This window comes from Anopheles funestus, chromosome 2RL (assembly GCF_943734845.2).
Source record: "Anopheles funestus chromosome 2RL, idAnoFuneDA-416_04, whole genome shotgun sequence".
Lineage (NCBI taxonomy): Eukaryota > Metazoa > Arthropoda > Insecta > Diptera > Culicidae > Anopheles > Anopheles funestus.
This window is the reverse complement of record NC_064598.1, coordinates 10,681,082-10,694,752: the sequence shown is the minus strand read 5'-3', so window position 1 is coordinate 10,694,752 and position 13,671 is coordinate 10,681,082. Positions and strand designations below refer to the sequence as shown.

At 41.4% G+C, this 13,671-nt stretch overlaps 1 protein-coding gene across 9 annotated transcripts in view; it reads left to right on the top strand.

Moving 5' to 3' along the window:
- Positions 1-5,549: 5,549 nt before the first annotated feature.
- LOC125764409 (broad-complex core protein) overlaps positions 5,550-13,671 on the top strand; it is a 108,679-nt gene continuing 100,557 nt past the window's right edge. For 6 of the 9 annotated variants that reach the window (XM_049428630.1, XM_049428632.1, XM_049428625.1 and 3 more), the window contains exons 1-2: positions 5,550-6,858; positions 7,375-8,309. The gene's annotated coding sequence lies outside the window, so the exon portion shown is untranslated. The remainder of the gene's footprint in view (positions 6,859-7,374; positions 8,310-13,671) is intronic. The other 3 variants (XM_049428621.1, XM_049428623.1, XM_049428622.1) reach the window with 3 other exon arrangements.

The following is a 13,671-nucleotide window of genomic DNA, read 5'->3' as shown; positions in this document are numbered from 1 at the left end:
TTATATTTTTATAACTATAAAACTTGCTATATTATTTTTTCTTATTTGTTAGTAAGCTAATTTAGCTGTAAAACTTCGCGTATCTTGGGATCTGCGTATATTGTATTTCGATACAACCTAGTTTTCGGTTCGGAACTATTTTCCCTTTTTACCCGTTAATTAAAACCTTTATTCATGTAACTAACAACGAGAGCCCACAGTGTTGTCTGTAATAAAATAATAAAATTTATTTGCATTAGAAACCGACAAAGGCATGTGAAATTTTTTTGTTATATGCTTATGAAAAAATTAAATGCCCAAAAAAATGGTTACTCCCTGTATGCAATGGTTCCCATTCCGCCACACACCAGTGTCACAGATGAGGCTCGTCCAAAATGTTACCACCCTGCAAATTATTTGCACTTCCCGCATGCACCGCCACGCGTATCTGCACCATCCATACGGTGCGGTCCCTGATTAACTACAACATCCCAAACCCCCCACACCCAAAAACGCCCACACACACACACACCCATACAAAACGCACATGATGAAACTACCCCGTAGCGCGAGTGATCCAAAACTTCGGGAGGAAAATGGCAAAATGTGCGTTTGCAAATATGCACGCTGCATAGTAGGCAATGCCATACACTATCGCTTCACCACGTAATTTTCCACACACATTCCCATTCCAGCGTTCCGGGCCTACACTTGCTGTCTAGCGCTCGGTGTATGTGTGTGTGTATATAAGTGGTATTCTTTTTTACTCGTTGGAGCTGATTATCATCTCTTTTTCTACTCAATACCGCACGTCACACCATCCTACGATCCTACTGCTGCTGCTGCTGCGACAAAACAAATGCACGAACGAACGAAAAAAAAAATCACCAAAATCCCACCACCCTCCATCGTTGCAAAAAGAAACAAAAAAAATACACCCTTTACGCTGATATGGGGCACCCTGCACACAAACGGTGTCAATGTGTGAGCAAGTGGTGAATTTTTTTTTAGTTTCTTTTTTTTCGGGGGGCCTAGTATGCTTGCGAATGTGTGAGTACTTTTTTATTTCGGCTTTATTTTGCCTCTCCGTCTAGTTTCCCAGTTGCACGTTCGGTACTCTACTAGGTGTGCGTTGATTTTTGTTTCTTCTTTCTTGCTCATTATCATGCAACGTTATGCACACAATTGTGCAGTTGTAATTTTTGGCCCCGTATCAATATGTGTATGTGTGTGTTGTAAAGCGTGTTAAAGTTAAAAATGCATTACTTTTACAAGAGTGTAGGGTGAGATAGAGAGAGAGAACGAGGTGAAACATACGATAGATAAAAAGATTGTCAAAATAATTCGATCTGTCTGTTTCTATCTCTTTCTCCATTTTTTTACATGTGTGGGTTAAAATGGGGTGATGCAGTAGGGGATGCATAATTTTTGAGTGGTGGTGAATTATTCCCACCAAAATTTGTAATATTTTTTTTTACTCAAATATTTTATTTGGGAAATAATTTTTGTTCAGATCATTCAACTACTTTTAAGTTAACATAAATAAAAAAGGTTACAACAACAACCCGCACAGCACCAAAACCCCAAGCGTTGATTAGATTTACCGTAACCATGTACGGTTATATACAACCCTGTAAAGATAGATAGCACTTAACGCCCATGGAACGATTGATTGGGTGTTTATGAAACGTTGCAAATAGATAAAAAGTGCAGCACACAATAAGGAGGCGCCTGGCGGGCAACATCGGGCAAACAGGCCCAAACATGCTAAACGAAGCAATAGAACCAATAATGAATGACCGAAAAGGATAGACTAATGCGATTTCCATCCCCTCCCCCTCTTCCCTTACCACCCTCCACTCACTCCCCACCCACTGAAAAGTACCCAAATGGCGGGAGGTACGAATACGGTGGATAGTGACAATGACCGAAACATAAAATGTGCAGCACCCCAAAACATAAAATGCACCGACCGTGGGCAGAAGGACGCAAAACGGCAGGATGCAATTGATTTTTTAACCAACGAAATTTTTATAATGATGTGAGAGGGAAGCCTGATGCACAGCCTGTTTTTTTCTCTGTGTTTGCAATTTTTTTCCCTCTGCTATTCTCTCTCTCTCTCTCTCATCCACAGCATTATAGTTTGGTTTGTTGTTGTTGGCTGCTGCTATCAACGCGTTGATATTTTTAGAGCATCAATCCTCCCGAAACAGCGTCCATATAGAAGGGTTTTTGGGATAGGGTGGTGGGTCTGGTGGAAAGGAGGGAAAAAATGCATGCCTCACATCTCGCCGCAGGTGAGAATGATTGTAAGCGAAACAAGAAAAGAGCGAAAATTGTAAACAATGAAAAAAGGAGAGCGAAAACGCTTTTTTCCCCATTTCGAAAAAATGTAAAATTAAAACAAAACAACGAAGCGAAAGAGCAACAACAACAACAAAAAAACACACACACAGAACTAGTGTAAAGTGCATTGGCGTGCAATTGAAAAAAAACTAAAAAAAAAAATGCAGTTTTGTGCCGGTTGGGGGTAGCTAGGGACAGGGCGAGGGTCAATCTATATAATAATATATAATATCCGAAAAATTATAACAACCGTCAGAGCAGGACGCAGCTTTAGCTGCGAATGAGCCAGTACAACAAGGTCGATAGAGGAAGGTAGGGAAAAGGATGCAAAACATAACAATGAAATAAGCCTGAATTGCATTATGCGAACGAGGCTTTTTTTTTGCTCTTCTTCTATTGTTTGTCGTTATGATGCGGCCCCATTGTGGGTGGGTGGGTGATAATTTGGGGTGAAAGAAACGGTTAGCTAGCCGAGTTTATCTCCCTGTAGTTGTATCTAAATGGTGAAACTTGTTTGATTTTTTTTGTCATTATTTGTTTTGTTTTGTGTTCTGTAATTTGTTTTCCTCATTTCCCCACGTGCGCTGTTCCCCCTCGTTTTTTCCTGGCTAATGTGTTTTAGCTTACTTTTGTTTTAGCTGATTTTCCCTAGTTATAGTTTTGTTTGTTTGCTGGATTAGTTGTTCTTTTTCATTTTTTTTCTATTTTAACCCGTTTTGCTTCTTTCTCTCCTTCTTTCGCATGCTTCCCATGTTTTAATGCACATTACGCTTGACATATAGCCCCGGATAGAGGCAGAAGGAGATGAAAGAGATTGTTTTTTTTTGTTTTGGTATTGCACTTTTTTTTTCATCCCACTCACTCTAACTGTGTTCACTGTTATGCGCTGCCTAACGATTTCATCCTAGTTTCATCCTTTTTGAGTGCATTTTCGCCAGCCTCGTTCTCTCCCCCCAATGCCAATGCAAACGTTACCCTACATGCAACAACTAAATGATCATTATTTTTATTGCACATCGTACCGTCTCTTTCCTTTCATCTCGCGATGCATTTTCGATCGGGGATTTTTAGTTATGTATTTTTTCGGGATTGCATTAGCGCAACCGATTTTTCCCCCCACGATCGTATCCTCCACGATGCACATACGATGGCAATATAATGTGTGTGTGTGTCTGTGTGGTACAAATTGCGCTACGTAGTGGTTTAGACGAAAACAAGAAACCGTTCCGAGTGGTCGCACGTTAGTCAGGATGGCGTAATTGTCGTGTGCAGTCCTTTCCTGTTCGTTTGCTGTCATTACGGGTAGCCATTTGACGTGCGATTTAGTGCATTTAATAATTAGGACCGGAATACTCACACGGGAGGTAAGTGTTAATATTTACCGAAAAATAATAATTAAAACTAAGGGCCCACATGTGTTGGGTCTTGAGTCTTGAGTGTAATTACAATCGCAACAAAAGAGGGAAACCCAAAAAATCAAACATCTCTCGACGAACATCTCAACGTCACTGTACGCTTTGTCCCATTTTTTCTCTGGAAATATGTTTTGTTTTATTTTTTTACTCCTTGTGTTACACCGGCGTTCCCTCTATCTTTTCTCAGTAAAGAGGAAGTTGTCTTAAATTGAGCACAGTGCGCACACACATACATACATTTCTCGAATCTTGGTGGTCCCTTCGTACTAGCTGCTAAGCGCATATGTGTGTATTAAAGGGGTTTCGAATTCGAGTAATGAGTTGTAGTCATTTAAGGATATTTTCAAGTTGAACTAAAAAGTGTCGAGGTAGACCTGGAACTTTTTAAGAATTTTACAAGCGACATACAGAAAGCAAGAAATTGAAAGTTGAAATTGAGAAATCATCAAAGAGAATAAAAGAAAAAAAATGGAGGAAATTGGAAGAATTGTCTAATTACCTCAAAACATTCGAGTTCAACATGAAACTATCCAGAAATGGCTGCAAATCGTGGCATGAGTTTGGAAAACCCTGTATTCACCAAATTCACCACACAGAGCCAACGGAAATGAGCAGGGTTGAGCGCAACAACCACCCCAAATCGGCGATCGTACTGAGCGCATCTCGAGCTGCGCGCCACTACGATTGCAGCACAGGCAGCGAAAAAGAGCTGCCAAAAACATAAAAAAAGCCGCCGGCTGGTGTGCGTTTTTATAGCGATAAGGAGAAGATCGATGGACGATTGGAGGGAGAGAGAGAGTAAGAGAGAGAATGAAAGACTAGAGCATTGCAAATCGCTCTCGTCACGTATACACAGCGGCGCGTCTGCATCGCATTGTGTGGTGTGCGAATTTTCTTACCATTTTGGATGATGTCTTTTATTTTGCTTACTGTTTGTCGCTTGTTTCTGTGTACATTGTGTTGTAGATTGTTATGCTTTTGTACTGTTTGTTTGTTTGTTGATGTCTCTCGTTGCGTCTCCGGACAAAATTGACTATTCCCACTCCACTAACATTCTCAGGGTTGCCTATCTACTTTCCCATTCAGCTCCATTGCCCTACCCTTTCCCTTTGCTTTCTTTTGTCCAACATCTCATTCTGGATGGTGAAACAGGCGCGTTCTAGTTTGATTGCAGCCGTTCGTCCCTGCTATGGTCAATCGCTGAATTGCTGTAGAGGGTTTCTGCCTTAAAGTGCTGAGATCTGATGCCACGGGAAAGAGTTGCAGTTTTTTCCGCTTCGTTCTTTTTGGGGTAATCTTACATCCCTCTCGTGCACTCATTTGGAAAGAAATTTGCCAAGAGAAAGGACAGGCTAATGTGATACTGCTAATTTTGATTCTATTCTTTCACCTCGTTCGTTCAAATTCTCATTCAAGCACACACACTCACACACATGTGTGTGCTCACAACTTCCTAAAAGCAACCCACCCCAAAATGTTGTTCCCCGAAGATCGTCGACGATCAACCACTGACCCGTTGTCGTTTTTCCCCCATTTTTTTTTTGGTCTTTCATTTTTTTGTTGTTGCGCCTAATACATGCACACGTCCCGTCCGTCCACCAAATAGGGGTTCACTCTTGGCCTTCTGTCCGCCAAAGCCATTCTTCAGCGATGCACGATGATGCACGTTGCGATTTTGCCCGAAAGCCGAAACGCTGCCGCTATCGCACTGTCTCGCTCGCAATTTTTTGAACGCGCGTTGCGTTTCCTGCCCTAACCCCCCCCCCCCCCTCCTTTCCTTCCTCCCTTTCCACTCACCCTTTCCCCCCGGTTGGATGGCCGGCTTATGTGTGTGCGCGCGCGAATTTGGAAACTTCATCGCACTGCGTCTCGATCGTTTTGCAGCACTGTCGCAGCAGGCGAATTTGGGTATTCGCTAGGCAGTTTTTTTGTTGTTGCTTTTTGGCTAGTTGGTTGTGGTGGTGTGTTGCACTTTTTCGGCGTATTGCTTCTGTTCCTTTCTTCTTGAGCTCTAGGGGCCCTCCTCTCTTCTGCCTTCCTTACCTTCTTCCTTCCCCTCGCCCCTCTTCACCCCTTCTCCTCTATTGCACCCTTCAACCTTCGCTTCCCTCTGCAGCTGCAGCTTAAGGGATGTGGAGAACCGGTGGAGTGCACATGAGTAGTTCGGGGTTGTGCGGTGCATTGCTGCGTCTTGCCTCCAGCAGCAGCAGCAGCAGCAGCAGCAGGTTGTGCGTCTCTGTGTGCGTGTGTGTATGTGCCTTCCTTCATCATATCGCGCTTGTCATCGTTTGACAGGGGGTGAGTTTTTTTTTTTTTGGGGAGTATGGACAATCGGGATCTTGCCGTCTCGCTTCCACCCGAAGGGGTGTGCGATTCCCTTGGGTCATTTTGGATGGCAAAATAGTGCAATAAGCAGCAGCAGCAAAGGCATCTTCATACATACATAAAGCCAACCCCGGCACACACACACATGCACGAACCGAAAACGCACTCATCACATGGCGTCGCCGATTACCTTGATTTTATTATGTGTGTGCTGTTTTTTTATTCCCTCTGCTTGCTACTCGCGCCGCGCGAAGTATATTCTTTTGCCTGATGGCTGGTTTTGCTTTATTCTTCTCTTTTTCGGCGGTCGATTGGTGGTGCTGTTGCTGCTGCTGCCGCCTGGTTTTGTCCACTCAGTTCGGGCGTGCGCGCGCCCCGCATGTGTAGTGGTGTGTTGCAATTTTTGTGTGCCTTTTTTTTGTTGTCTTGCTGCGTTTGTGCGTTGTCTCGCTTCTTTTTTAAACCATGCGCTTTTTTTTCTTTCTTTTTCGGGAGCAGCATTTCAGAGGACCCCAATTCGGCAGCTTCCTGCGTCCGGTGCAACACGCCGCTGCAACAGTACAACAACAGGCTAGCAGACTGGCTGACTGGCTGTTTTAGGTGCGTGTGCCATTATTCGTCCCGTCCCGGTTACGGACTGCACTGCTCACTTGGTGCGCTCTAGTTAGCGGTGTGTGGTGCGAAATAAATACATTTTTTTGTTGGTTTTTTGGAACTTCTGGTCTTCTGGCCATCTTCTGGAGAGACACCGTCTGCAATTTGCATTTTTGACTGGCTTTTTCCAAGTGATTGTGTGAGAGTTTTTTTTTGATAAATAATTTGTGGTGTATTTTGTATCAATCTGTTTGTTTGAGAAGTTTAAATGAAGCCCTCAAAGCGGTGACTGAACAAACGACGAACGGTCGCAATTAGGTTGTGATTAATTACGAGTTTTTGTGAAACGTATCGAAGATTTTAAGAAGATAAATGTTAGTAATTGTGTCAAGTGTCAAGTGAGACAAGTGCTAATTAACGCTGTACCAAATAAGCAAACTATTAGGAACAACTTGTTAATGAAGAAAACTGTTTAGTTGTAATAGTGGACAGGATACGGTTTTATAGATTTAATATTGAATGACAATCATGTATCATCGATTTTATCTGATATTCGATCTGAAGAGCTCTTTACAATCGAATAATTTTTTTGTTCGATTTTTTAATTTGAATTCTCAAGTGATTCGCATAAGAAAAAAAACAGTTTCAAACAGTGGGACATGTGATCGATTTTCCAAGCTAATGTTCAAACCTTCATTCTTTTCTTACTTTACAGTGATGAAATCCAGTGCAATACCCGATCCGTAGTGGCACTAAGCAGCTTATCTGAAGATTCCGATGTGTGTCCAATGTGTTTTTTTGTGTGTGGACCAGCCTGTTTCAACCAGCCATTTGTGTGACAGTAAACGCTTTCCGTGTGTTTCAACCACAGATCAAAACGTGCGTGCCTAATTGAGTGTATGTCTGTGTCTGTGTAAAAGAGCGCGCGCGTTTGTGTCATAAAGAAAAGTGTTTCTGTCAAAAATTTCCTCTAACGTGCGAAACCTGTGTGTCGACAAGCAAAACAACAAAAAAAAAGAAAAGCATTCGCAAGTAAAACCGGCACGTGGGGTGCTATCGTGGGTGAAAAAAACAGATTTTCCCGCGCAAGTCAGAAACAAACTGTTGCGCTTGCCGTGTCAATCGGTTTCCCCGGGTTTTGGCAGAAGGAACACAGCCCTGGAACTACAAAAGCATAAAACTGTTCTTGCTGCAATTAATTGTACAATTTCGATAAGCGAAAGAAAACGGTAACTCTCACTCTCGCCCTCTCCCTCTCTCTCTCTGTCTGTGTTGGTTGTGTGAACAAGTGTTGGAGAGTGAATGATAGTGTGAAGGCAGTGCACACGATGATCGTCTGGTGATTGCCATGGTGACGGAAGCATGTGTCAACCAACTGCTAATGCTAATGCGTGTGCTTGTTGTCGTCCTGCATTGAACATGCCGTGCGTTATTGTGCTTTACTGCACCAATTATCTAACGCCCTTTTAACGTTAGACTGCATTTATTTGTCAAAGTGTAACAGTAGAATACAACAGTGTTAAAAAGCAGAAAAGTGTAAGTGTATGCCAAATTTGGTAGCTTTGCTAGAACCTACCCTCCCTAAACATCTAGACCGCTGAACAGGGTCGCTGAATTTGAAGCCACATTTTGTCTATGCAGCAGCAGAAGGTAAGTTTGGCATGTGTTTCTTTTTTTATTTTTAAGTTTAATTTCCTGAGAAAAGTTTCTAGCGCACCTAACACGCACAGTTCCACATACACGGCCGGATGGCCTAAAATTAGGCACCACAAATGTTGCACCCGACTGCTGTAATTTACACTTTTTCCGTGTCCCAATATTAAATTCCTGGAAATTTTAATTGATGATGAACACTTTGTTTGTTTGTTTGTTTGTATATATGCAAAGCACGGTGTTTGCACCCTAACAACCCCATCCCCCTTGATGCACCCTCTTGGTGCAGTTCGCTTAGATAGTGTAATGTGTTGATCGTTGCTACCGAGGTAGCGAAAACTATTTACGTTACCCATCAGCTGGGTTTGTAAACTTTTTGTTTTTTCAACTTCTTTTTAGCCTGTTTATAAACAATTTGTGTTGTTTTATTATTTCTCTTTTAAGAATGCGATGCGCTAAACGGGGTACTAATGACTTTAACTGCCGATTCTATCAGGGGCTGGGTAGATTGTTGAGTGCCAAGTTTCGATTTGCTTCAATTTCTTGTGTCTTCAAATTCCCCCTTTTTGTTGAAGCGCCTAAAAATCAAGCATTCAAAATGCTAATATACATCGTCCACCACGAATAGAACGGCATCACATAATTTTGCCTTACAAAAACTCGCTTTAAAAAATGCGATTTTTTGTTGTGTTGGAAATGAAACACCCAAAAAAAACTGCACATGTATAAGGGGAAAAAATGGAATTAAAAATAAAATTTCTTGCATAGAAAATGTGCAGCAACACACTTTGAAAAAAAAAACGTGGAAATGAACAGATACATTGCAAAAGCAATAATAAAAAAAACTGACGATAGCACAGCGGAACACTAATGTGTCCTCTGTTGTGTGAGTTTGTTTTAGACAGTTAGTCATTTTGGTAAGGCAAAGAACCAAAAAAAAGCGCCACCCAATCGCACACTGGTGGGGTGGTGTTTTAGTTAAATTAGCATGCGCATGCAGGGTTGGTGTGGTCGAAAATTTTGCGCGTTCATTGACCAGATTGCAGTGCTTCACCCCATTCACCCGGTTAATGGGTGAAGAAGACGAATGTAAATATTTGTGCGAACAAAAACCAAAAAGGTTTAACTGCATCAAGAGCATACGGGTTGTACTTAAAGTGTGCTTCTGTCAGACGCAAAAAAAAGCGTTTTGAACCGTTCGCTAGCACTAACACTAGCTTCGAACCGATGATGGCATGCTTTAGGGAAGAAAACGAGCATCTTGTGTATGCATCCGCGGGGGATTATGGCCGAAATCTGCTGCCATTGCGTTTTACACACACGCACACGAACAGTGACAGCAAGCATGTATGTATGTGCATATTTCGGATCGTTTTGAACGATCGGGATCGTGCTGCAACGCACAAAGAGATGATGATTTCACCTTCCCTTCCCTCTAAGCAAAATCAGCAAAAGGAGAGTTTCGTGCCGTTTAGTGTGCTTGTTTGTTAAGGATAGAAAATGAATCTTTTTTTTTAAATATCTTTCACGTCTTTTGTTTAAGATTGGAAGTAAAAATGGTGACACATAATGTGTTCTATCTTTGGTTGCTGTTAGTGTTACATTTTGTAACATTTAGTCACATTCTTTGTTTTCGATTGCGATTAGCTACTTTTGCAAATTTTTTATTGATTTTCATGCATATATATTTGTACAAGCTAACCTATTTTATGATTATTTATAGAAGGCGTATCAAATATGCTGACATGACTTTAATTTAGAAGGGTTTTCTTTCGTCACAGACTTTCGTTTAGAGCTATTTTCCGCATTCGTTTTAATATCATAGTTACTGGCTTTGATACAGCAAAATACTTATTATTTTATTAAATTAGGTAAACAATTTTATTTTCGGAAAAACGATATGCGATCGATACTGAGCGATATGTAACGTTCAGTTTTATTATTCTTGGCTATTGTTCAAAATTCATATCTTACTTAATCATCGAACAACTCGAAATATTCACGAAATTGTGTAACATTTTTGTATTTTTCGTGATTTTGTTTATTACAATGCAACGCTCTAGGTCTTGTCTTATGAAGTTTCACTTCATAACTACTGTTAAAAGTTTTTATTAAACTTTTTATTTATTCCTTGAGGACGAAAATTTTTAATATTCGCTTAGAAACACAATGTCGAAAATAATTATTAATTTACAAATGCGTGTAAACGTATTAGTGTATCTTTAAAACTATAAAATATCTCATCCAATGAATTTCAACACTTTTCATTTTTGAACCAATTTCGCTAACGGGATAGTATCCTTGAAAATAATAAGCTTCTTGGGGTCTATTCCTTCCTCCTACCACAGCTACAATTTAACCGATATTTCCATTATTCCGGTTTTAGCAGTCACCCCTTTATGCACTACCAGCAGCTGATGAATGGTTCGCTGCAGTTCCTCTTGAAATTCGCTGTAATTAGCTTCCCATCGTTCGGATTGTTACAGTTTGCTTTACCCATAATTATGCACAACGGTACTTCTTTTTTTGCATAGTGTGTATCAATCCGTTCGTTCTGATGAATGCGTTTGTTGTGCTAAAATGCTCAACTGTAAGATGGAGAGAATTATTTGTAGTGCAACAATTCGTAATCATTTAACAAAATTTCGTACGTTCGTGTTCTTGTTGCGAAGTGAAATCTTCAGTTTTGCAGCACAACCAATTGCATCGGTTAGAATGCATCCAGTGCAGTGTGGAGAAAGATAGACCTATCGAAGGGAGCGAGAGAGAGATTGCAATAGATAAAGTGCGCAAAACGTGCAATAGAGCGCTCCCGTTCTCTAGGAAAGTAGGTGGTCGTGTCTAAAAATAGTGATAGTATTGTCAATTGCACTTGCACACGTGTGCAACATGCAACGGTTGCACTTGCGAAGTAGAAAAGTGCCACAAAAAGTGCTTTCTCGCAGTGGCATGCTGCCCGTTCTACGGCATATCGTATGCTGCATGCCATGCAGAGGGTGGCGACATGGGGATGAAATGGAAAAGGTGAAGGTAGGGGTTTTGGTGGAGGATAGGACACACGTACAGCAAGCAAGAGCACAAAACCTCACTCGTACACCACGACCACATGTACGGGGCGAGAGAAGAACTTATGAATGAATATCCTCCGCACCGTTTTCCTTCTGGGTCTCGTGATGAATGAAAACACTTCGCGTGTCGGTCACCCCTTGACGCTCGTTCTACACATGCCGCAACCCGAGCAATACCCGATGATGCCCATTGCAACTTGTCGTCATCGTCATCGTCGTCGTCGTCGTCGTTCCCGTTTTGCAAAGTGCAGTATTGCATTGCGCGCGGCATGCCTTTGCCTGTTGCACTTGTTTTGTGTGTGTTTTTTTACTTTCATTGGGGCAATCGCTATGCAATTGCACCGTATCTACTACGGCCAGCCACAAACATGTACGTGGCGTGCGCGCACTCTCAAGTGCACATTCGACAAAGAAACGAACGCGACTCTGCACCACGGTACGGAGTTTCGTACGATGGTCCGTACGAAAAAGGTTTTGTTGAAGGTGTTTCCTACCGTTTTTTTTTCGTTCGTTCGTTCTCACCGTTATGTTTTGTGCTCGCAGATTTTTTTCCCTCTGTTGCAAAGAGGTAGAATAATGTTTTTCTGTATGCTTCCATAATACACCCCTCACATCGACGTCCTGAGCTGCGACGGGATGGCATTGGGAACGCGTGGAATAGTTTTTCGCTGGTAGCACTTTATCGTTGGTGGTTTGCTGAATTGCCTTCACCGACCATCAGCACCATTGGCATCATCATCCTCATGTCCTTTGAGTATGGTTTTTTTGTAGAGGTTTTTCTTCTATTGATGTTATTGAAGCTTGTTTTCACACGTTTTGGATTGCTTATGCTGGGTTTGGGTATCGATGGTACGGGTACATGCCGTTCCAGCATTTGCGTTCTCTCTACCATCGTACGAGGGATCATCTGTTTTCACACCGAAAAGTACACCGCTCCATAGAAAGGTGGAATGAAATGTGATACACGTATGTCACGGGTGATGGTCCCGGGGGTTCATGGTGAGCGTTTCATGCGATTCTGGGAAGTAGTAGACATGATTGTGGAGTAATAGAAACAAAAATAAATCGCGTTCAAAACAGAACCGGTTTTGTAGTAAAAAAAGCCAATGCATCATAGAGGAGAAAATGTGTTCAATTACGCTTTACAAATATCTTTTGAATTGAACTAAATAGAGCATTTTTTGTGATTTTTGTTTATTTGTTTTTTTTTGCTACATTAGTACTAAAAAGGGTTCAGTTTTCGGATTTTATATTTTGAGCTTAAAAATTTATAAACCAGGGAAAAGAATATACCTTCTCTACCAGAAAGATGGAGCTGCCTGTCTTGCTAAATGGTCTACTATCACATTTTTCTACTATCTAACTCTCTTATTTTCTTCAACTATCAGCTTTCCAAAGCTCTTCTTACTCGACGTCAGGTTTAATTTCAAACTAGAACAGGATGATGTTTTACTCAGATCCATACTCAACAGATGTTAGGAATTTGTCCTGAGTGTTACCTCTGATTTTGGACACCATGACACCTGAGACCTGGAGACTCTGTTTTGCTGTCTGTTACCCTCCATCCTGAAGTATGTGTCTGGAGTCCTTTAAGCACCAAACATTCTCGATTCTAGTACATCCAGAATCGAGAATGTACAGAGGTATTTCTCATGGCGTTTCGACTCCAAAATCGCCTCCAACAATCACTGTCTCAAGGCTACTGTAAGTCAAAGACGGCATCTAGCTCAAGTATGTTTTGAGGAGGGGTTTGCCTTATAGTTCGACTGATGCTCCTGGTTTGATTTCCTTTACATGTTGCTTTCCGTTCTCTATTTTAATGTCTTTTTCTATATTTCATTCCTTTTTTTGTTCTTTATACCTCTTTCCATTGTTCCCGCTTTGAGTCTTACGATAGTGATGAATCCTGGTCACTCCACCACTCTAGTTATAGAACGCTTAATGACCAGAAGTCTCTTACTTTGTATATCTGTTTGAATTGGAAAAGAAAATGATTACACAAAAAGCAGCAACATTATAAAACACAACGAAGAAAATTAAATGTAGCTCACCGTCTCATACAATTCTCAAAACTATGTCTTAAATTGATTACCTGAGAAGGCAATAAAAGTGTATACAGTATGGTCTAACTCCAATCAACAAAACGCCGCTTGTGTCCGTAAATCTGTTTCGACTGTTTTACTGTCCAAAAATTCCAAACCCACAAACTCAGACTGCTCTCTGGCAGTGGCTGCATAGGAACCAAGCTACATAAAGGAACTATTTGATGGGATGCAAGCAATCGGCCAGAC